A 9,116-nucleotide genomic window follows, 5' to 3' on the forward strand; every position below is an offset into this window, starting at 1 on the left:
TAAGTCTCCAATATACTTTCATGAGAGATTATTAGAGGTCCTTTTAGTAATCTTTTCTACTCTATTTCTACTGAAAAATAATATATTTAATTTTTTTACTATCTTTAATATATATTTTTAATTCTAAAGGTCTAGATAATATATTTTTTATTCTTTATCTCTTTCTTCACCACTTTATCAATATAACACCACTATCTTTAAATTATCTAATTTTAAACCACAATAGTTTCATCCACCATTATAATTGTACTTTGCTCTCAACATGTAAACAAGCTTTTTCTTTGATAATTTATCTTATTTAATTAAATTTAATTTTTTTTCTTCATATTTCTATTGATTTATTCTAATATTTTTTCTAACTATATTGTGAGTCAAAAAATTTGGCTTACAACATGCCTATGTCATTTTATTTTCCAATCTACTTTGTTTTATTTTATTTATGGGCCTATAAAATAAGTAGAAGCCTATTTTTCAAAAAGGCAGCATTAACACCCTTTAATTTTATTATCTTTTTTATTATTATCTATTTTTCTAAGATAATTTTCTATAATATTTTAAAATAAGATTTTTTATAATATAATGTTTTATTTTTACTTTCTTTCATTAGTCATATTACATCATAATAATGCTTTGAAATTTTTTGCAAAGCATTGTGTTGTTTATCCAAATTGCTATTATAAACAAGTACTCAATCACCTTCATGAATTTCTTATGGTCTTAATTGGTGCTGCTTAACAAATCTTTCTTTGTTTTTCAAATGTGTCACTTTTAATTTCACAATTGTTTTTTTTTATATCGTTAGATTTCTTCTTTAGTTCATAAATTTGAAGTACAAGTTCTTTCCTAAACATAACATCTTATTAAAGTAAAATATTCCAAGTAGATATTTTTTCTTCAATTGGTATAATATGATTTTATCTTTGTATCAATTTTATTGGCATATATTCAATTATTGAACTATAAGTAATATGTTAGTTCATAGAAAATATTATAATAATCTTAGATATTTTTTTTTATTCTTCTTTTGTAGGCTTTGACAAAGGCTTTAACTATTGAAGGATGACCTTGCTCACTTTTGGCATTACCTTCAAAATTATATGTTATTGTAAGTATAAGTTTGATTCCACATCTTTCAAAAAACATTCTTACTTCATGTGCATCTAATTCTCCACAATTAGTAGTAATCTTTCTAATACATTTATATCTACAAACCATATCTTCTAATAAAAATCTAAAAAATTTTATAATGGATTTTATCTATAGAGCTCTCTCTTCTATCTAATTATATAAATCTTGTGCCAAAATCAAGTACAACATCTGCCATATTTTTAAAAGCATCGTAACTAGATCCATAACCAACTTTTAGAAGATATATAAATGCAATTCATCTTTGTATCAAATCTCTAAATACTTTTGATAAGTTTGGCATAATTCTGTAAATTTTATCACATCTTTGTACATATTATACTACCAATATCTTTCTTTGAGCTTATTAAAAGTAACATAAATATCTTTGTGACTTGCCAATAAATTATTATGAAATTCTGAAATCAGCTGTTTTTGTATTTTTTTTCTTGTAAATTATTCTTTATAGTATACTAACATCTCTTTCATATGGCTTCCACAAATAACCACCTTATAAAAGATAGTTGTAAGTTTTTTGTTTAATATGCTTGAAATAAAAAATATACTACCTTGATTAACTTAAATAAAATCTTTTAGTCTTTATAATTATAATTGTCTCTCACAACTCCCATTTCACTTGTGGATAATTCTTTTATCATTCATTTAATACTTTGGCTCCAAATCTTATAACAAATCTATTTCATTTTTTATCATCTTGTTCTAAAGTCCAACTAATAACTATTGAACTTGTACCAACTATAAGTATTATTGGTTTGCCATCTTCATAATTTATCTTTTGTAGCATAGGTGGATAAGATAATAATTTCTATAGATTTTTGAATTGCTTCTATATACTTACTTATTTATTTATTTATTTATTTATTTGTTAATTTATTTTTGTAGCAAATTATAAATAAAATTTGTTACATATGCATAATCAAGAATCCACACATAATAAAATATGCAAGCTTTTAAAACAATTTGTACCTTTATTTGTATACTATAAAATTTCTTCATTTGTGGCAAAAAATCTACTTTATTAGGATTTGGCTTACAATCAAACCATCTACATAAATTTTCTACAATAACAATCTTACAAACTTCAAAAGTAGATTTAATTCTTGATAATGTTAAATAAAATTCTTCAAGCTATGATAAAATCTTATTATAGTCTCAAGTATGATTAGATATAAATTTATGGCACCTCTTCTAATCCATTACTTTATTTTTCTCTTCTTCTATACATCTTTTTATTAAAATATCATCCAAAAAGAGCATTGTCTTTTCTAAAATAAAATCTCAAAGAATCTTATTTATTCTATTCATCATGTATTGTACCCTGTGATAATATGTACATTTTTATCAATCCTAAGGGTATCCTTATAGTAGTGATATCTTTGCTTTCTTCAACTAGTTGAAATTGATCATATTTAAAACAAAAATCTTCAATAGAATAAATCGCTCTATTTGCAAATACCACAATTAATTTTTTAATAATTTATCCAATCCATGTATTTCTAATAGTTACTTAATTTATTGATTGAATATCTTAAATAAACCATAGTATTCTATTTTTCTTTATTACTCTAAATCAATGGCTAGAATATATTATAAATAATAATTCTAAGATCTTTATCTACGTCTTTTTTTTCAAAATCTCCATAAGTTTGAATAGATTCATTCAAGGTATTGAAATTGGCCTTAAATCTCAAAAAGCACGTAGAATTATAAATTTAATCATTAGTTCTATAACAGTTGGGTTCACACAAATAATTTCTAAAGATTCAAAAAGAAAGGCCTTTCTATTCTTACTTAATATGTTTTCAAATTATTCTATTTTAATAAGTAAAAGAAATTTTATAGATCCTATTTTCAATTCCTTGAATGTAATTTTAATAAACTTGTAGCCAATCCATTTAGAATTTTTTAAACTCTTTTATTTTGAAGCTTCTTGAACTTGGTGGTTCAAATTACTAGGCAATGGTATAGCTATAAGCTTTATTTTTTGCTCCACAGCCTTGTACCTAGGCTCAATTTTAACTTCATAATCTTAAAATGCACATATAACTGAATAGAGCTCATTTGAATATATTTGTAGCACTTGATTTTTATTTCCTTATTTAACTATTTTAAGTTATTTTAAAAAATTCTTTTAAATGTGTCTCCATGTCTATATCAACTATTTTATAATTTTTATTAAGTACATCCATTCTTTTTAGGTCTTTTTTAAATTTTTATACATCTTTTTGCTCCTATTTTTGCAGGTCATTAAATTGTATATATAAAATAAATCTATTCTTAGATAATTTCATAACACCTATGCAAAAGATACTTTCTTTTCTATATGTGAGTACCTTCTTTGATGTACTACTATACTTCAATTCTATAGTAGTATTCTATAAAAATCCTTTCTTAAATTCTTTATTGATCCTTGATAATAAATTACTCTATACCTAATTCTAATTATGCTTATAATTAATGGATAGAATTAAAAATTATACTATTCTTTTATCATCTATACTTTTGATATGAACACATGCTAATCTATCATCTAACATCTTAGGCATGGTAACATCAAGCTAATTCTTTTTTTTTTTTTTTTTTTTTTTGTCAAATTAGTATGCAAAGTATGAGATACTATAGATTTGACTATCAATTGTCTTTATTATTTAATAATGTCAATAATAACATCATAAAATTCTTTCATTACCATGCCTAAAATTTCTTACAAAGTAAATACAATTTTGGCATTTGGCAACTTTTTTTTTAGCACCCCTTTTAAATTTGTAGCTGCTTTAATGTCTGATTGCAACTTATAAGTAATAAGCTTTCTCTTTTCATTAATTTTACTATCTTCTATTTTTTTTTTTTTTTTCTTTGGCAATAGTGCATTTTTAAGGTATGGTATTGATGGTCCAATTTTGGATGGTCTATTATCTTGTAGTATGGATATTTCTTTATTTTGGTTTATTTTTTCATTCCTTTGAGATCTTCTTTTGTTACTTGGCTCTTCAAGATTTTCTTTTGTTATATTTCTATCCCTTTTTACATCTACCAAAGATTCATGTTAAAATTTTACAAGATAAGTATGTATGGATATGATATCAATAGGATCATTTCACCTTATAGCATTCTTGATCACTTTAGTTTTTTTGAATAATTCTTTTCTTATTTTTTTTATCCATATAGATTATAGCATGGTTTCATAGATTTTCTATCTCTACATATTTAATAAAGATATCCTTCTTCTTTCTTGCTATCTCAATATCATAAGTAATAGCTTCTTTTAATGCTGTAGCTTGTTAAAACAAATAATTATCCAAAACCTTTCTCATCTCTCTCTTTTCAAAGTTAGTTTTAAAAAATTCACTTTTATCTCATAAAGTAATCTTTTCATCCTTCCATAAAATTATTCTTGATTACAAAGTATCAACAAAATTTCTACATTCCTTGTGAGAATACTCAATACTATTATACCAAATATATCTTTGTATATATCTTGATTTTGATATAAATTTACTCTTAATTTTTTCTTCTTTTTCTTTTAGCTTTGCCAATTTCATTTATAAGTCTATCAATCTTCTTAATAATTCTTCAATTGCATCTTTTTATGGTATACCAATAGACATAGGAATTGAAGTAATAGATATTAATATAGAAGTTTTTGATAGTTGTCTATGAAATGATATGATTGATGGAGGCCTAATTTCTTGTCATATTACAACCTTACTACTTTAGTATTTTCTTTTAGCAAGTATATCCACTACTTAAGAGACTTTCTTCCAATTAGTAGTAAGTTCATTATCTTCTATATTATCTTCTAATAGTAACTCCAATTCCTTTTGTAATTTATTATTGACTAATTGGAAAAATAGCTCTATCTTATTATTTTAAAGTATAAGCTTTTCTATTTAAGATAATTAAAAAAATTGTCTCTCAAACTCTCAAAATAACTTTGTTACAACCAATATTTTGTTAGATTTATTAATCTATTCTTTAAATTATTTTTTAATTATCCTTTAAGCATTCTTCAAAGAATTTGTTTTTAGGTAAAGGACATTTTTTTTCTATTTTTTTTTATGGATTTGAATAATTTCTTTTACATGCTCTTTTAATTTTAATACAACTATTTAAATATTAGGATTATTTTTTTTCTAATACTTTATTTAATTCCATATCTTAAAAATAATATTTTAAATACTTAGAGATATTTTTCCTATCAAATTGATCCAATATATTTATAATATATTGTAAAACTTTGATAGCCATTGCTTCTTTGTGATCCATTACTTATTTTTGCTGCATGTAAAAAATAAATACTTGAAATATTTGAATTGGAGTAAAATCAAGCTACAATAGTAATATCCTAGTATAATTTCTACTACAATTTCTTTGATTTTTAGGCAAAATAGAAAGCTAATAATCTTTCTTCAAAACCCTCTATTCTAGATGTTTCACGTTGGATTCACCAAGTGTTGTATAATACAATTTTTGATCTAAGAATATATTAGATATTATAAAGATAAATTTTATTCTTCAATCCAAATTATAAAATGGCCTCAATTAAAAGTTACTTGTAATTGGTGGTATAAAGTGAAAGAAGCAAATAGCAAGAATAAAAAATATATATATATATATATATATAAAAAATGAAATAAATGAAATCAAGCAATTATACAATCTAAAACTTGGTCATAGTTTATTCATTGAGATTTTATCTAGTAAAAATTAAAATCTATTTTTTAAAATTTTAAAATTCTTATCTTTTCATTGCTATAAGAAACTTATAAATCCAAATTACTATAAATATATTATAAAAGTTTAAAAATTATAAATAAATAAATAAAAATATTTATCTCATGGCTAATTTATTTATAGATAAAGGATTTGAGCCTAATCAAGGCTCATATATAGTGTATATAGATGTCTAAGAAAGGCTACAAGGTCTTAGTCTTATCTACTTAATTACATTCAAGGTGGTACAATCCATATGAGACTTGTGCACCTCTCGTCTTATAAAGATTATACTAGTTATTGGTCTTCCTATTTTCTACTAGTAGAACCAATATTTTTGTATTTTTGGCTTTACCATAGTATTAAAAAATATCCAATTAGTCTAAAGATAGTATGTGGCCTTCAAAATATTATTCTATTTCTTCATAATTGCTTCCAAAGTGATAATATTTATTTTCACCAAAGTCTTAAAAATTATTCTAAAAATTCCTAAATAAATTCTAAAACTTTTTATAATATTTTCATAATACTAATATAAATTCAAAACTATATTTTTTTATTATTTTAATTTTTTATTATAATGAAATTAATATAAATCAATTATAAATCCTATTTTTTATATCAATAATTAAAAAGACCTGAGGTTCTTTTTCATACTTTTTTTAAAAACTAACTAAAATTTTAATTTTTAATAAGTATTAAATATAGATATGAAGATGATGTAGATATTGATCTTAATAATTATTCTTTAATATTCAATATTAACTAAAGATACTAAACTAACTAAGAAAATTGTTTCTAAGACTTACTACCATTCTATTTTTACAAATAATATTTTAATTATCAATTTATTTAAGAATTTTTATACTACTCACTATAAATTATAATTTTTGCACTCAAAATTCATTTTTTTTTGTCTTAAAACAACTATTGAATTGATTAGATGACTCACACATGGCAATCATTGGGGACAACTTTCAAAAGAGAAGAGACTAGAATTCACCTTCTAAAATGCTATTGATTAAAAAGAAGAAATATCTTTAGAAGTTTTAAACAAGTATCTAAGACAAAAATAAGTGAGTAATTATTAATCTAAAGGAATTAAAGTAAGTTTTATTCTATAAATTTAAACAAAGATGATAGAGAAAAATTATAACCAACCTTAAAAATTAAAGATTTTAAGATAAAAAAAAAACAAAAAAAACAAAAAAAAAAAAAACAAAAAAAAACAAACAAACCAAACCAAACCAAACCAAACCTAAGGATTAAAAAATTAATACTTTTAGACTCCTCTTTAACATGAGAGGATTTTAATATCAAGTATTTAAGGCATGTATATCCATTAGGTATACAAAGTTGGTCCTTCCTATATTAACACTATCTCATTGGAATAACCTATTATTCCAACTAAATTCAAACTTAAGTAATTCACTTGATTTGCTTGAAAAATCTAATCTCCTATCATCTTATAAGAAGACCAATATGCTAAGCCAAAGGATTCTAATTATAACAGGGTATGGATAAAATATTTGTATTATTAATGCATAGAGATAAATAATTGGAGCTATATTTGAGAAGTTTCTAGAATTGAAGCTAAGTTAGTGGTTTATATAAAATCTACTATAGAACATTGTAGAAAAGACTTAAGGTGGTTATTTAGATGTGGTTTAATATTAAGAATATTTTAAAAAGTCCCAAGATGATTGAACAAAGTATAAATAGGACTAGCTAGGGCCATTTGAATATTTGGTCAAATATAGCTTCAATCCCATTCTCTTAGTAAAGTTTGATTTTACACTTTTTTGTTTAATTTTGTTCTATTTTTTTTTTACTTTGTTGTACCTTTTATATTTTATTTTGCTTAAATCTATTTAGTTTTGTTCTGGTCTACAATGTCCTATATTGTAATGGAATTTATATTACTATGAATTGGAAGGATTTTAGATCTTACAGATATTTTAGTGCCATTTTATTGATATCAAAGCAAGTATTAGTTTTTTCTTTGGTAGTATATTGATAGCCATCGTCTACTTGAAGTTTAGTTGTTGTAGTCACATTTAATACTCTTTTGGAGATACCACAAGTTTCTTTAAAAGAAACTAGCTATAAGTTGAAAAGGTATTATAGTAGCAAATTTTAATAAATAAATTATAGTATGGAAAATATGGCAAAGAAATCTCAAATGGAGACTTAGATAGAACACCTCCTAAGCCAAATAGCTATTCTATAAAGGCAAATAAAAACCTTTAGGATAAGGAAGTCAACATCTCTTAGGTTGAAAATAAATAAGTCCGATACATACTTTGGAACTTCAAGGCAAGAAGATGTATGTTAATGGCTTTTTACAATGCAACAATACTTCCAACTATTTAGAGAAAATACTATTAAAAAAAATGTATATGCTGCTAGCTATTTAAAAGGTATAGCAGCCATTTGTTGGCAACATCAAGCTCAAAGCTAAGGAGCTTAAGGTGGATTTTGTGACTAGGAGGAGTTTGAGACCAAGTTTAAGAATAAATTTTAAACCATCAATGTAGAAAAGATAGATTGTAATTAGTTGGCTAACCTTATATAATTTAGATCAATATAAGATTGTCTCTCTCAATTCAAGTTTCTATGTCTCCAAATTGCCAATATTTTAAAAGAAAAAATTATAGTTTGATTCATTTAAAGATTAAGACCTATGGTCCACTCAAAAGTGGAATTGAGGGATCTACAAGTATTTGAGGAAGCAATTAGGATTGCAAAGAGGATTTGTGAGCCAAATTTTAGAATTCATAATATAGTCAAAATAAATATTAGAATATATCAATGGAATTAAAAAATATATATTTGGATGTAACTAAGTAGAATAAATTATGAAAAAAAAATCTCATTTAGATATTAAGAGTTGATTATAATTATAATGGTAGATAAACTACTATGGTTTAAAATTAGATTAACTAAGGATAATGGTATAATATTGATACAGTAGTGAAGAAAAGAATAAATAATAGAAAATATACTATTTAAATCTTTAAAACTAAAAAAATATACTAAAAATAATAAAAAATTAATATGGAACTTGTCATAAAATCTTCCAATTTTACTGAACCATTTGAAAATCCATCAATAACTTGATATGGCCCATGCCATCGAACTTGAAATTTTCCTAGAAATTTTTTAAATCGACTATCGTAAAGAAGTACCAAATCATTAAGCAGAAAAGCCTCTAGGCTAAGCTTACTATCATAATAAGTCTTTCTTCATTTTTGGAT

The sequence above is a fragment of the Physcomitrium patens genome, chromosome 11 (assembly GCF_059467195.1).
Source record: "Physcomitrium patens ecotype Gransden chromosome 11, ASM5946719v1, whole genome shotgun sequence".
In the NCBI taxonomy this organism is placed as follows: domain Eukaryota; kingdom Viridiplantae; phylum Streptophyta; class Bryopsida; order Funariales; family Funariaceae; genus Physcomitrium; species Physcomitrium patens.